At 49.8% G+C, this 13,131-nt stretch overlaps 1 protein-coding gene across 2 annotated transcripts in view; it reads right to left on the reverse strand.

Moving 5' to 3' along the window:
• Nucleotides 1–13,131, reverse strand: part of ST3GAL1 (ST3 beta-galactoside alpha-2,3-sialyltransferase 1) — an 85,183-nt gene that overhangs the window by 43,499 nt on the left and 28,553 nt on the right. The gene's annotated exons all lie outside the window — the stretch shown is intronic.

Raw genomic sequence — 13,131 nt, forward strand, 5'->3', positions numbered from 1 at the left:
TTGCTCCCGGGGGTGGCGATGAAAACAACTTTCTGAATGGTCAAGACCTCCGGGTCCTCTTTCTCTCCCCCTCATCTGAGCACACCCGCGACCATGGACCTGAGCTGGCTGACCTCTGCCCGTCAATAATGGATGACCTGTGGACATTAGTATCACATAGCACCCACCCCGGCCAGCAGGAGGGAGTCGCTGCCCAGGATGGGCCCAACCTGCCTCTGACTCTCCATGGAAACAACAGGAAAGAAGGATTTTTCTGTTTGTTTTTTTATTGAAGTATATCTGATTTACAATGTTGTGTTAGTTTCAGGTGTACAGCACAGTGATTCAGTTATATATACATATTCTTTTTCAGATTCTTTTCCCTTACAGGTTATTACAAAATACTGAGTATAGTCCCCTGTGCTATATAGTAGGTCCTTGTTGGATATCTATTTTATATATTTAGTGTATATATGTTAATCCCAAACTCCTAATTTATCCCTCCCCCCTTCCCTTTTGGTAACCATAAGTTTGCTTTCTAGGTCTGTGGGTGTATTTCTGTTTTGCAAATAAGTTCATTTGTATCTTTTTTTTTTTAGATTCCACATGTAAGTGATATCATATGATATCTGTCTTTCTCTTTCTGACTTACTTCACTTAGTATGATGATAATCTCTAAGTCCATCCATGTTGCTGCAAATGGCATTATTTCATTCTTTTTCATGGCTAAGTAATATTCCACTGTGTGTGTGTGTGTAAAAATAACATATAAAAATAACATCTTCTTTATCCATTCATCTGTCGATGGACATTTAGGTTGCTTCCGTGTCTTGGCTATTGTCCATAGTGCTGCTATGAACTTAGGGGTGCATGTAACTTTTCAAATTACAATTTTCTCTGGATATACATCCAGAAAGGAGGAATTTTTAAAAATCATCAAATAGTTTAATTAAAAGTAATCACTTTCCAGAACAAGCAGCACATATTGCTTGTACCCCTTCTCCCACCACATGCAGGGAGCTAAGGGAGACACAGTCCATAATTAACGTCAGGTGAGCCTCAAGGCCATATATGCAGTGGCAAGGGGCACGGGCTGTGAAGCCAGACTACCAGCTCCGTCACTGCTGCCTGTGCCTCCTTCAGTGAGTCACTGACCCTCAGTTTCCTCATCTGTAAACTAGGAACATTGAGACTGCCTACCTCCTATTGCTGCTGAGAAGATTAAGGTCAATGTATATAAAGTGACAAGGAGAAAGTGCTCTCTAAGGACCAAACTATCATCATCAGCAGCATGATGTCATCATCACCATATCATCATCATGATTATATCATCATCATCATCCCATCACCATCATCATCACCATCATCATCATCATCATCACCATCACCATCATCACCATCATCATCATCATCATCCCATCACCATCATCATCATCATCATCATCATCACCATCACCATCATCATCATCATCATCACCATCACCATCATCACCATCACCATCATCATCACCATCATCATCATCATCATCCCATCATCATCATCACCACCATCATCATCATCACCATCATCATCATCATCACCATCATCATCCCATCATCATCACCATCATCATCATCATCATCATCATCGTCACCATCATCATCATCATCATCATCATCATCATCGCCATCACCATCATCACCATCATCATCACCATCATCACCATCATCACCATCATCGTCATCATCATCATCATCATCACCATCATCATCATCATCATCATCATCATAATTATATCATCATCATGCTCATCCCATCACCATCATCATCATCATCATCTCATTATCATCGTCTGCTCTTGGCCAGATGCTGCACATCACGTGAGAAGTATCACTGCTCCCATTTCCCAGATGAGAAAACTGAGACTGAGATAGGTAGCACACACTGAATTATTCATCATGCCAATAATTAATTAGCAATGAGCTGGGAGGAGGCCCAGAACTTTCACATGGTACTCTCTTCTCCATGACACTGCTGGCCTGAGCACATCAGGCAGAGGGCTTGGAAAGGCCAGCTGTCCCCATGTCCTTTAACCTTTTCATCCCCAGGCAATAGCGCCATCTGCTAAATAAACATCCTCAGACACAGCCCTTCCTAAGCAAGGCCAGAAGTGGGAAAGGTAACATGAATGAGGAAAGAGAAACGAACACAGGGTTTTTGAGTGTTGCCATGGAACCCCAAGAGGTCATTCCAAGGTTGTGGTTCTGTGTCAGAAACTTCCCCGGACCCAAAGCAGCGAGAATACGTTCTCCTGATGCCCATTCATGCCCAGCCCTGTCACATTATGGTGCTTTGCTGGTGGGGGACAGTATCTGTGGGAGGGAGTTTAGAGAATTATGGCCACCTTGGAGTTTATAACAACATCGTCATAAAAAAGGATCTCTCTGAGTCTACCCTGGCTCTGAACATTGCCTCACTACCTTGGTATAAGCACAAAGGCCACGAGAAATCTGCTGAGATTTTGCTGACAAACCCTCTCTGTCTAATGTGATGGATCCTGGTTGGCCTGAGACCATCACTTGTCCACACAGCAGGCTCACAACACAGCCAGGAGCACAGCCCAGGGCCTCCTAACCCTGGGTGGCTCCTGTCAACTGCCTCTGGCTTCACGGTAGGATCCCAAAAATATGTTTTCTGAGCACCTAGTGTGTGCCAGGAATTGGGACAGAGGCCAAGGATATAAAGATAAATGGAATGAGAGATCATCTACACAGGGGAACACCCAAAATGTAGGACAAACTACCACCAAGTACTCGCAACAACCTTGCACCTATTCAGTGCTCCCAAGCCAGACGCCCTAAGTGCCTGGCCCATCACATTCACAACAGCCCTACAGAATAAGGCACTAAGTGGTATCTCCCCACCAAATACATATGCTAAAGCCCTGACCTCCAATGTGACTGCATTTGGAGACGGGGCCTTTAGAGAGGGAATTAAGGTTAAGTGAGGTCATAAAGGTGGGGCCCTAATCTGATAGGACTGCTGTCCTTATAAGACGTGCACACACAGAAGGAAGGCTGTGTGAGAACACCATGAGAAGGTGGCCAGGAAGAGAGGCCTCGCCAGAAACCAACCCTGGCAGCACCTTGATCTTGGACTTTGAGCCTCCAAAACTTGGAAAAAAAAATACATTTCTGTCATCTAAGCCATCCGGTTTGTGATACTCTGTTACGGCAGCCCTTGGAGGCTAATACAGGGTTAAAATTGTCATCCCCATTTTGCAGATGAGGAAGCTGAGGCACAAGGAGGTGACGGACCATACTGAAGGCCACACAACTACTAAGAAGTAGAGCCAGGAGTCAGACCCACACATCTGGCTGCACAGCCCAGTGGTTTATGGCCCATTGTATTATGCAAACATTGTTCCCCTCTCTTTGCCCCCAACCCCTCACCGTAGGGGACTCTTAAGTCCCTGCTCCACCGACGCTGGGTCTGGCCATGTCCCTTGCTTTGGCCAATAGAGTGTGAGCAGACGTGCTCTGTGTGCCACCCTAAGCAGAAGGTTTAAATTTGATTGTGTGGCTCGCTCAGTTCTGGCGTGAGCACAGCGTGTCCTAGATGGCGACTACCTTCAGCCTGGGCCTCTGACCGAGAAAACTCAAGGAACATGGCTGAGCCGCAATCACCCTGCCGTTGATCACAGTCTGCCTGTGATGGGAACAGGAAATAAGCATGTGTTGTACGTCACTGAGATTCGGGGATTCTTTGTTACGCAGCACCATACACGGTTCCTTTTGCAATTATCCAGTCTCCTTCCAACAAACATTCCATTTGGAAGACAGGCAGAGGGAGGCCTCTTCTCTGCCCACCCAAGCTCATGGAGGCAGTGCGGGAGGGGAAAGATCACAGGCTTTGGTCTAGAAGACATGGCTGGGATTCTGACACTGTCCCTCTCGAGCTGTGAGGCCCTGGGCAAGTATTTTATCTCAAGAGCCGTGGCTTTCACCTTGCAGACACTGGCATTGTAAGCCCCACCTCGTGGGGCTGGTGGGAGAGGTAAAGGAGATAATACACTTAAAGCTTCTAGAACAGTTCCTGGCACATAGTAGGTACACTCAGAAAGGAAAATCCATTACTTTCTTCTCTGGGCTGGCCTAAAGGACAGGCAGGAAACCTGAGTGGCCTGGAGGGGCAGGGGTTGGTAACCAGGAGCTGCTGGCCTTTCCTCGGGTAGCAGATTACTCCCAGTGACCCTCGGAGACACCTCACCTGGAAAGGCAGGTCTCAGGTTTGAATTCCCTCGGCTGAGCTCAGGCTACGTGGAAGGGGCCGCCAGGTCCCTGGAGAGGGGCCGCTCTTGGCGCCCGTCCAGAGAGCCTTTTCTGAGCCGCTAACCCTCCTCAGCTGTTGTGTCTCTTGGCTGCTAGCAGTTGCCCCTTCCTCCAGAGGACTGCCCTGGCCAGACAGGAGCTGCCTCGCCCAGGAGGTGACCACCTCTGGCCCCTGCCACCCTGGGCTGCCCCCAGACTATGACTGAGGGAATCGGGGCTGCATGAAGCTGACCCCCTTTGCCTCCACGTGGAACCAGCCTTGTGGTGGGTGCCCTGTATGCTCCGGGGTCCCGTGGGGTCAGGCTGAAGGTTGGCTCCAGCCGAGACACCTCCTTACCCAGCCTCTCTCTTCCCCCTGCCCTGTCCAGCCTCCCTCACCGCCTTCTAGAATCCACAGGCACCAAATCCCTGCCTCGGGCTCTGCTGGGAGGGAACTGGGCCCCCTGCATGAGGCTGGTCTGAGCAGTGACCATCAGGAAGAGAAAGCCTCAAAGTGAAGCGCTGGCTCTCAAGTTCAGAGAGCTTTTTCCAGAGTAGGGAGGCTCCCCGACCACCGTCTGGTCCAAACTCTTGGCTTTATACCAAGCAGCAGAAGCCATCGGTCACTTAGCAAAGACTGACTGGGGCCCAGAATGTGCTGGGCTCTGTTCTGGATGCTGGTGACACCACGGTGAACAAGGAAACAGCCTTCTCCTCTGGAAGCTTAGGCATCAAATCAAACAGAGATCACGGGAAACACTTAAGCAGCAAAGTCGAGGGGGCGGCATGACAGTGGATGACAAGGAAGGTGCCACTGGGGTAAACTCCAAGCTGAGCTCCTGAATGAGTCGGCCGTGCAAAGGCAGGGGCGAGGAGACCAGAGTTCAGGCAGAGGGGAGAGTTCATGAAAGATCGTAAGGTAGAAACGAGCTATGCATATTCAGCCCAAAGGCCAGTGCGGTGCAAGCACACTGAGCTAAGGGATAATTTTACAGGATGGGGTCAGAGAGGGAAGCAGGGCCTGATCATGTGGCCCCGGGAGGGCAGTAGCTTGGCACCCAGCAAATCAGCAAAGGCAAGAGACTCTTCACGACCCCCTTCCTAGTCACCCCCACTGGGTGAGCTCTGTCCTTGGAAACCAGCGGCACACCAGTCCCACTGGGGTTTCCAGGCCAAGCCCGTCTCTCACGTCGAATATTTCAAAACCAGAGATTAAGGCTCGTGAGTAAACCAATTAGTGGCCTTTGGAACATCACCTCCACTTTCCAAAGTGTTTCTCTGGGCTTTCATGTGAAGGCGCCCGGCAGGCACGAGACCGATAAATATTTCATCGTCCTTCATTTCATCTCACATCAAATGAAGGGGCGGCGGAAGGCATGGGGAGGACCTGCTGGAGAGATGAGTCAGGGCAGAGCATGGGCTTTTGGAGGGGGGGCAGCTGCAGGTCCTGCTGCTTGCTTGCCGGGCAACCTGCAGCCAGTGCTGAAAGCATCTGGGGCCTCAGGGTCCTCTTCCGGAAAATGGGAGTGCTAGGAACCGTGAGAGAGCGGACTGAAGGCGGCTCACATGCTGGGCACACGCTGAGGACAGGCGACCGGTCTTCATCACTGACAGAGTCACGTGACTGGACTCAGGTCCTCCTCTGCTCAGGGCGCCCACCTCAGCTGGGAGCAGCGTGGGGACACGGGGCAAAGTCCACCATGGGGAAAGGACAGGGCACGGAGTAGAAATCCGAGCACGCCTGTCTCCAGTGCATCCTTCCTGAGCCCTCACACTGTGTGATTCACGCAAATAACCGCTGACCTTTTCAAACAGGATTTTAAGTGATAAACGGAAGTGCTTGTTGCCACAGCAGATAGAGGGCAAAGAAAGGAAAACCTTGTCATTTCCCTCTTTACATCTCCAGCCTTATTATCTGACGCCTGAATTAAATCCTTTTGATATACTTGTACATTTTGGCAGTAAATACTCATCTCAGGGGTTTTAAAAGATCGACAGACACATTTTGAAAATTCTCATCAAGCCGAAGCTTGCTAAGGATGGAAAAGCAAGGTTATCTGGGCTTGGAACGTTCATTAACAGTGTGTGGGGAAGTAGATACGCATGAAATCTGCAGTCCCTGTGCAAGATTAACATTTGGAATTGTTCTGGAGCGTCTAATAACACAGAAGGGTGACTGTCTTTAATGAGCACCTACTATCTGCCCGGCACTTTACATACAATAGAACATTCACTAACTACTTGGATGTGCACTGTTTCAAACACTTTATGTGGATAGAGCCATTCAATCTTCCAAACAGCCTAGTATTAGGTACCTTATTGTCACCCCATATTTAGGCTAGCACAGAGAGGTGAAGTCACTCATCCAAGGTCACACAGTGAGTAGATGGTAGAGTCAGTACCAGAATCCAGATTGCGGGGCTCCAGAGCTGACGCCAACAGTGACAAACTATCCTAAGGTATCTCCCCTCCTCTTAGCTACAGACCTTGACAGTGACATATCATTTCCATTCTTAAGGAAAGTCCATCAGGTTGCAGAAGGAGAAGGGCTTTTCCCAGGTCACAGGCCAGATATGAGTCAACTCAGGGACAGTCCAGGTCCCAAGCCTCATTTCTGCAGTGTGTCCCGAGGCTAACCAAGTCAGGGGTGGGTGGGAAGTGAGCTGGAAGGAAAGGAAGACAAAGCCATTGGCCTCTTCAAATTCAGAGAACCAAATGCATCTCCCTATTTGCCCTTTGCCAAACCAGTTTGGGTTTTCAAATGAATAATTAAGATTCTTAACAGGAAATCTGTATCTTAGGCACAGCACTGGGTATGAGGACATCTTCGAAATAGGACCAGAAGAAAAGGGTGGAGGAGGCTCCTTTCACTTGGTATAAAAGTCGCACGTGATTCTTTAAGATCAGGCTGACAACCCAGTCCATGGAAGGGTCCAGACTGGGGGGAAGGGACTGGTGGCTTCTGTGGAAGTAGGGGGTCCTCACTTGGGGTCCTATTGCCAAGGACTGGCTGGTGGACTGGACAGGTCTCTCAGGACATGACGGGCCCAGTAACCCCTGAGAACACAGCTTTCAAGGTCAGGGAGAAGCACAGAACGAGGACAGCCTTGTCCCCACTTCAGCCACCCCTGCTCGGAGGTCCCACCAGGCCCCCAGGCTCTGGCGTTGCCTCTGCCTGCATCAGTGCCCCGCCCACTTCTCCTACTGGGGACCTAAGACTGACCAAGATGCAGGTCGATGCCAGCACGTCCAGGATGCCTCACCCAGAACCACCCGTTTATACCACTTTTGAATACTTTTTTCTTGGTTTTTTTGTTTGTTTGTTTTGTTTTTGCATTTTATCTTGGAATGGAGAAGGTCCATGCTTAGTGTGAAACTCCATATTTACATCAAGGAAAAGGCTGAACACACAAGAAATGTAAACTTCTCTAAGGCAAGCGTTGGTAAACTACAGCCTGCAGCCCGGCCACCTACTTTTATAAATAAAGTTTTATTGGAACACCATTGTGCGCATTCATTTCCGTATTGTCGGTGGCTGCTTTTGTGCTCCAAGGGCAGAGAGTTGAGTAGTTGTAACAGAGACTGTATGGCTCTCAAAGCCTAAAATGTTTACTACCTGTCCCTTTATATAAAAAGATAGCTTTTTTTTTTTTTTTTTTTTTTGATCCCTGACCTATGGGACCAAATGCCTTGAACTAATTTTTTTTTTTTTTAAAGGGGAAAGGACATAAAAGGCAAATCAACACAAAAGGAAGGCAGGTGAACCATCAACTATCAAGAACATTTCAACTTCACTACTAACCAAAGTCATTCAAACAGCAAAGAGACGTCATTTCTTACATATCAGAATCTCAAGGATGCCCATCAGAATCTCAAGGATGCCGACCCCTGACCCCTAGTTCCCTCTGTGCACGACCCCTCCTGCCCTGCACAGCACACTCCCAGGCAACCCACAGTTGACTCACTGTGGTTTCGGGCTCACAGCCACGCTCAGAGTGGACCCGCGCTGCACGCACTGGCCCAGCATCACCCTGGGAGCTTGATGCACAGAGTGGATGCGCCCTCCGTGCTGTGGGAGAGGAATGAATGGGCGGGATCAGGAGGAGTAAGAGCCACCTGGTCGCTCACTGCTGCCCCGTGTCCTTCTGGTGAGTCCCTCTCCTCCTCCGCGTGCCCTCCATGGGATGGTAAATACCACAACATGAGCACAGGGGTCCCTGGAGACTCCTCAGACGTCTGCATTCTTGGGCAGTGAGATTCGCTCCTGGGGCCCTGACCTCTGAGCACATGAGCGAGGCTGGAAGGAATTGGGGGGGGTGGGCAAGGTTCTGAATTCCTGGGGCACTAGGTGGAGACGTGAGGTCCAGACATCACATGGGTTTGCCTGCTAAGACCCTGTCTTTCTAGTCCAGGGCTCAGGTCCTTCTCTTCAATCCTGCGGCTCGCCCACAGTTTCACAGAGAGAGGGAGGCCACGCTGCTCATTTCCACACTGGCCCCTCCGCCAATCCGAAGCCCTACTGGCAAAATCCATCCCCCCTCACTGTCCAGCCAACCCTACTCACACCTCACAGCCTGGACGACCTACCCTCCCCCTTCCTTGATGTTTCTTGGGGTGATCCAGCCTCCTCCTCCCCACCGTCCTCTTCATTTTCTGGACCTCTCGTTCCCCCACCCACAGTCCTGGCCTCGCTAGAAGGGCCTGCCTCAGAGGGTGAGCTCCTTGCCACCATCTTGGGGGAGAGCACCTATCATGAAAGGCCAGGCAGCTCGCCCTCCCTCCAGAGACCCACACCCACTCCTGGAGTCCTCGGCCACCTCTCTCTGCTTCACCCTCACATGTGCTCCCCTGCCCTCTCTGTTCCCATCCTGCTAACCTCATATCTGTGCTTGAACGCTCCAGGTTCATTCTGCCTCAGGGCCTTTGCACTTGCTGACCGTACTGACTCCTCCTCCTCCTTCCTTTCCCAGCTCAAACGCCACCCTTTGGGGAGAAGGAATAGAAGGGCAAAAGTAGTTCACGTTTCTCTAGCCTTTTCGTTGGCAATTTAGATCCATCCACTTGATTACACTCTCATAATAGCTCTGTGATAGCGGCAGGGCCACAGTGATGAACACGGGCAGCCCAGTGTCAGAGCTGGGACATCATGAACTGGACGGCTATTCACTCTCAACTCCAAGCTCAGGTTCATTTCCCTAAGCCATGTGTCTGACCACAAATGAGATGAGACATCCCCCCACTCCGCCTGAGACTTCACAGGCAGACTCTAAGGATGCCAGTTCAAGGGCAATCAGACTCCAGGCATTCAGTCGAAGAGACCCTTTACAAAGAGGCCAGAGCTGATCTCTGCACCCTCACAGCTGAAAGTGTTAGTTCAGCAAGTGCACAAACAGCTCTCCTGCCAGCAGGAGCGCCCTGGCATTCCTGCCCCACTGCGTGCCAACCGTTTCCTGCCAAATGACAAGTCAGAATTTGCCCTGTGCCACACTCGTGGTCAGGCTTTTACCGAAACCATTCCAGGGTTGTTTTTGGCAACACGGTCGCTGGACAATCCCATGGAGGAGGGCCCAGAAGCCCGGCCCTACCCCAGACTCTGCCATTACCAGCTTTGTGACTTCGAGCTGGTCCCTTTCCTTCCCTGGGCTTCAGTTCCTGCCTTGGAAAAAGGTGGGGTTAGGAGCCCACTGGGATGTTGGACTATGCTTTATATCCCTCAGGGTCACTACTTCCCCAGGAACCTCTGGCAACTTCCCAAATTCTGAACCTCAGTTTCCCAATCAGTCAAATGTTGTACTAAATCAGAAGATATGGCAACTGCTGCTTTACAAACCGATTCTGTCTGTGCCATACAGCCATTGACAAAACTTTGAATTAGCTATAATTTTCAAAAATCAGAAAGCTTTACATAAAAATCTGGACCTCAAGCTTCTTTTGATAAAGAAGGGGAAGGCTTCCCTGGTGGCGCAGTGGTTCAGAGTCCGCCTGCCAATGCAGGGGACACGGGTTCGAGCCCTGGTCTGGGAAGATCCCACGTGCCGCGGAGCGGCTGGGCCCGTGAGCCACAATTGCTGAGCCTGCGCGTCTGGAGCCTGTGCTTCGCAACAAGAGAGGCCGCGATAGTGAGAGGCCCGCGCACCGCGATGAAGAGTGGCCCCCACTTGCCGCAACTGGAGAAAGCCCTCGCACAGAAACGAAGACCCAACACAGCCATAAATAAATAAATAAATAAATAAATAAATAAATAAATAAATAAATAATTTTTTTTTTAAAAAAAGAAGGGGAAGATCCAGGAACCCTGGGCTCACATTCCCCAATCCCCACGGCTGAGCAGCAGCCGTCTCCTTTGGTCAGAACCTGGTCGATTTTCCAGTTTGCTGCAGGCCCCACTCTTCTCTATTGTCTTACTAGGTCTCTTTATCTGTTCATATCACCCACCTGGTCCCTATAAACCGAGGGGACTATGACTCCTGGCCTGGAGGTCCTAAAGGTCTCTGCTGCTCCTGTTTTCTGTGACTTTCCTGCTATTATTCATACACACTAGCGCTACCCTGCCATCCCCTGGGGTAGAGAGTGGAGGGCCGCCCAGCTTGAGGCTGAGACCTCCAGGGCTTCCTCCCACTGCCTGGCTGAAGGGAGAGGCCCTGCCCCTGCCAGGATTCCGATCCCCTGGTCAGCGGAAAGATGATAGCCTCCGGAACGCACCTACCAGCCATCAGGCCATGTGGAGCTCCCTGCGGCCACTGCAGCCTCCTATCATTACCTGCAGTGTGTAATAAAGCCCCGTTTAGAAACCTTAGGAAGGACCCCACAAGGAGAACTGTTTCCTGGGTAATTTCCTGATCACAGAATTTCAGGGTTGGAAGGGACTTTAAAAAAGCATCTAGACCCACCATCTGATGCTTAAATCTCCTCCAGAGAGGCTGACAAGATTCATTCCAGGTCTTACTATTTGCCCGGCACCGTCAGGAGCTGAAAATATAAAAAAGCAGCAAATGCAGCCTCAACTGCGAGTCCTCCCAGGCTGTGGAGGCCAGTCTGGCAAACAGACAATGGGGATGCAGGATGACACAGGCTTTCACACCCAACAGCTACCAGGAACTCGGCCGTACTATTTGTCAAACACTCCGCATAAATAATCTCAGCTACTCTCAAGAAAACTCTCCCAGGAGGTGCTATTCTTTTTGTATTTCCTCAACTTTTTGTTTTATTCACAATATAACTACAACATGCACCACACATTAACATTTTCTCCATCACGTTCTGAAGCCTAGACAATCAACAAAACAAAAATCAAACTATGATTCGCGTAGGTTTGTCAGTTTCCATATGAAAATATTCCCATTATGGCCGATTTCAAGCTACAGGGAATTGGGAAGAGATATACAGTAGACAATGTTATATAGCGCTTACACAGACAGTAAAACAGACCTAAGTAACCCAGTAGTATAGATATCACTCATATGTACTAAAGCAGTGACAAAGTGATGAATTTCAAGTATTTATTCAGGAGGTGGTATCCTTAACCTCTCGTTTGCAGGTGAGGAGTCTGAGGCTCAGAGAGGTTAAGGCCCTTGGTCAAGGTTGCACAGCCTATAGGTGTTGGAGCAGGCTTTGATCCCAGCGATTTGAGACTCCAGAACTGGGTTTGTAAACACAACCTTAGTCTGTTATTCTGAAGGGCAGCCTGGGGAGCAGAAAGAAGAGACTGGCGAGCAGAGCCCGCCGAGGGGACGAAAGTCTGTCCTGAATCCTGAAGGACACGCAGGAGACAGAGTAAGCCCGAGGTGGACGAAGGGCCAGGCTGAGGGCTGGGCCGGTGCAGAGGTCTGGGGCCTCATTAGTAATCAGAGAAATGCCAATAAAAACAGGATGAGACATCGCTTGACACCTATTAGCTTGGCAAAAATCATCAGGCACTGCGATGCCAACTGTCGGCGGGTGGCCGCAGACGTGGGAACTCGTGCCCTGCTGATGGGAAGGTGGACTCGGCAGCCGTCCTAGGACACCACCTGGCAGTACGGGGGCAAGTTACCATAGGCATCCTCTATGTGCCAGCAATTCCACTCCCACCTATCCAAAGTGTTAAGGAATCTATCAAGCAAATTTTGGGATGTTCTTATGTATGTTAAAGGAAGATAAATTCTGGTTCACAAAGAATTTTTAAAAACATGCGGAAATGTTTCTGTTGTAAGGCCAAGGAGGCAGGAGGTGGGAAATACATGCGCTGAGAACAGAGTCACCTTGTGGGGTAACCCGGGAAGTGTCCGGGATTACATGCCAGGCATACTCAATTCAATAAATCAATGTGCTCAGGTCCTGTTATCTCTGACAATCATGTTCTGGGGACCTTTGATCTGATCTTTACATTTTCCCCCATTCATTCATTCATCCACTCATTCGTTCAATACATATTTACTGAACACCTGTTAAATGTCAGGTCATGTGTCAGGAGGGAACAAAATAGATGGAGGGAGCTTAAGTTCTAAGCGCAAGAGAGAATCGACAAAGAAGTAAATGCATAACAGGTCAGATGTCCAGAGACCAGTGATGGAGAATAAAGGACGGGGCACAGGCAGAGAGTGCAGGGAGTGGGAGTGGGCACACGCAGCTGGACGGTTTTGTGGATACTCTGCAGCGAACCCCGTCTCGCTAGAGGCAGCCCCCTACGCCAGCAGCACCAAAGCTTCTGCGTCCTGCCACGTCTGCTCTCCTAGGGCTCCGAGTCGTACCAGCTTCAGGTGAAACTTCATTTAGCTCCTGAGGACTCGAGCTGCTTCGAAGTCATCGAGAAGAGACACTGAGTCTGGTCCGTCTGGTACCTTTCCTTTGAGTCAGGAACACATGGTTTCAGATCCTTTTTCA

Source organism: Balaenoptera physalus (assembly GCF_965194825.1).
Source record: "Balaenoptera physalus genome assembly, chromosome: 17".
Lineage (NCBI taxonomy): Eukaryota > Metazoa > Chordata > Mammalia > Artiodactyla > Balaenopteridae > Balaenoptera > Balaenoptera physalus.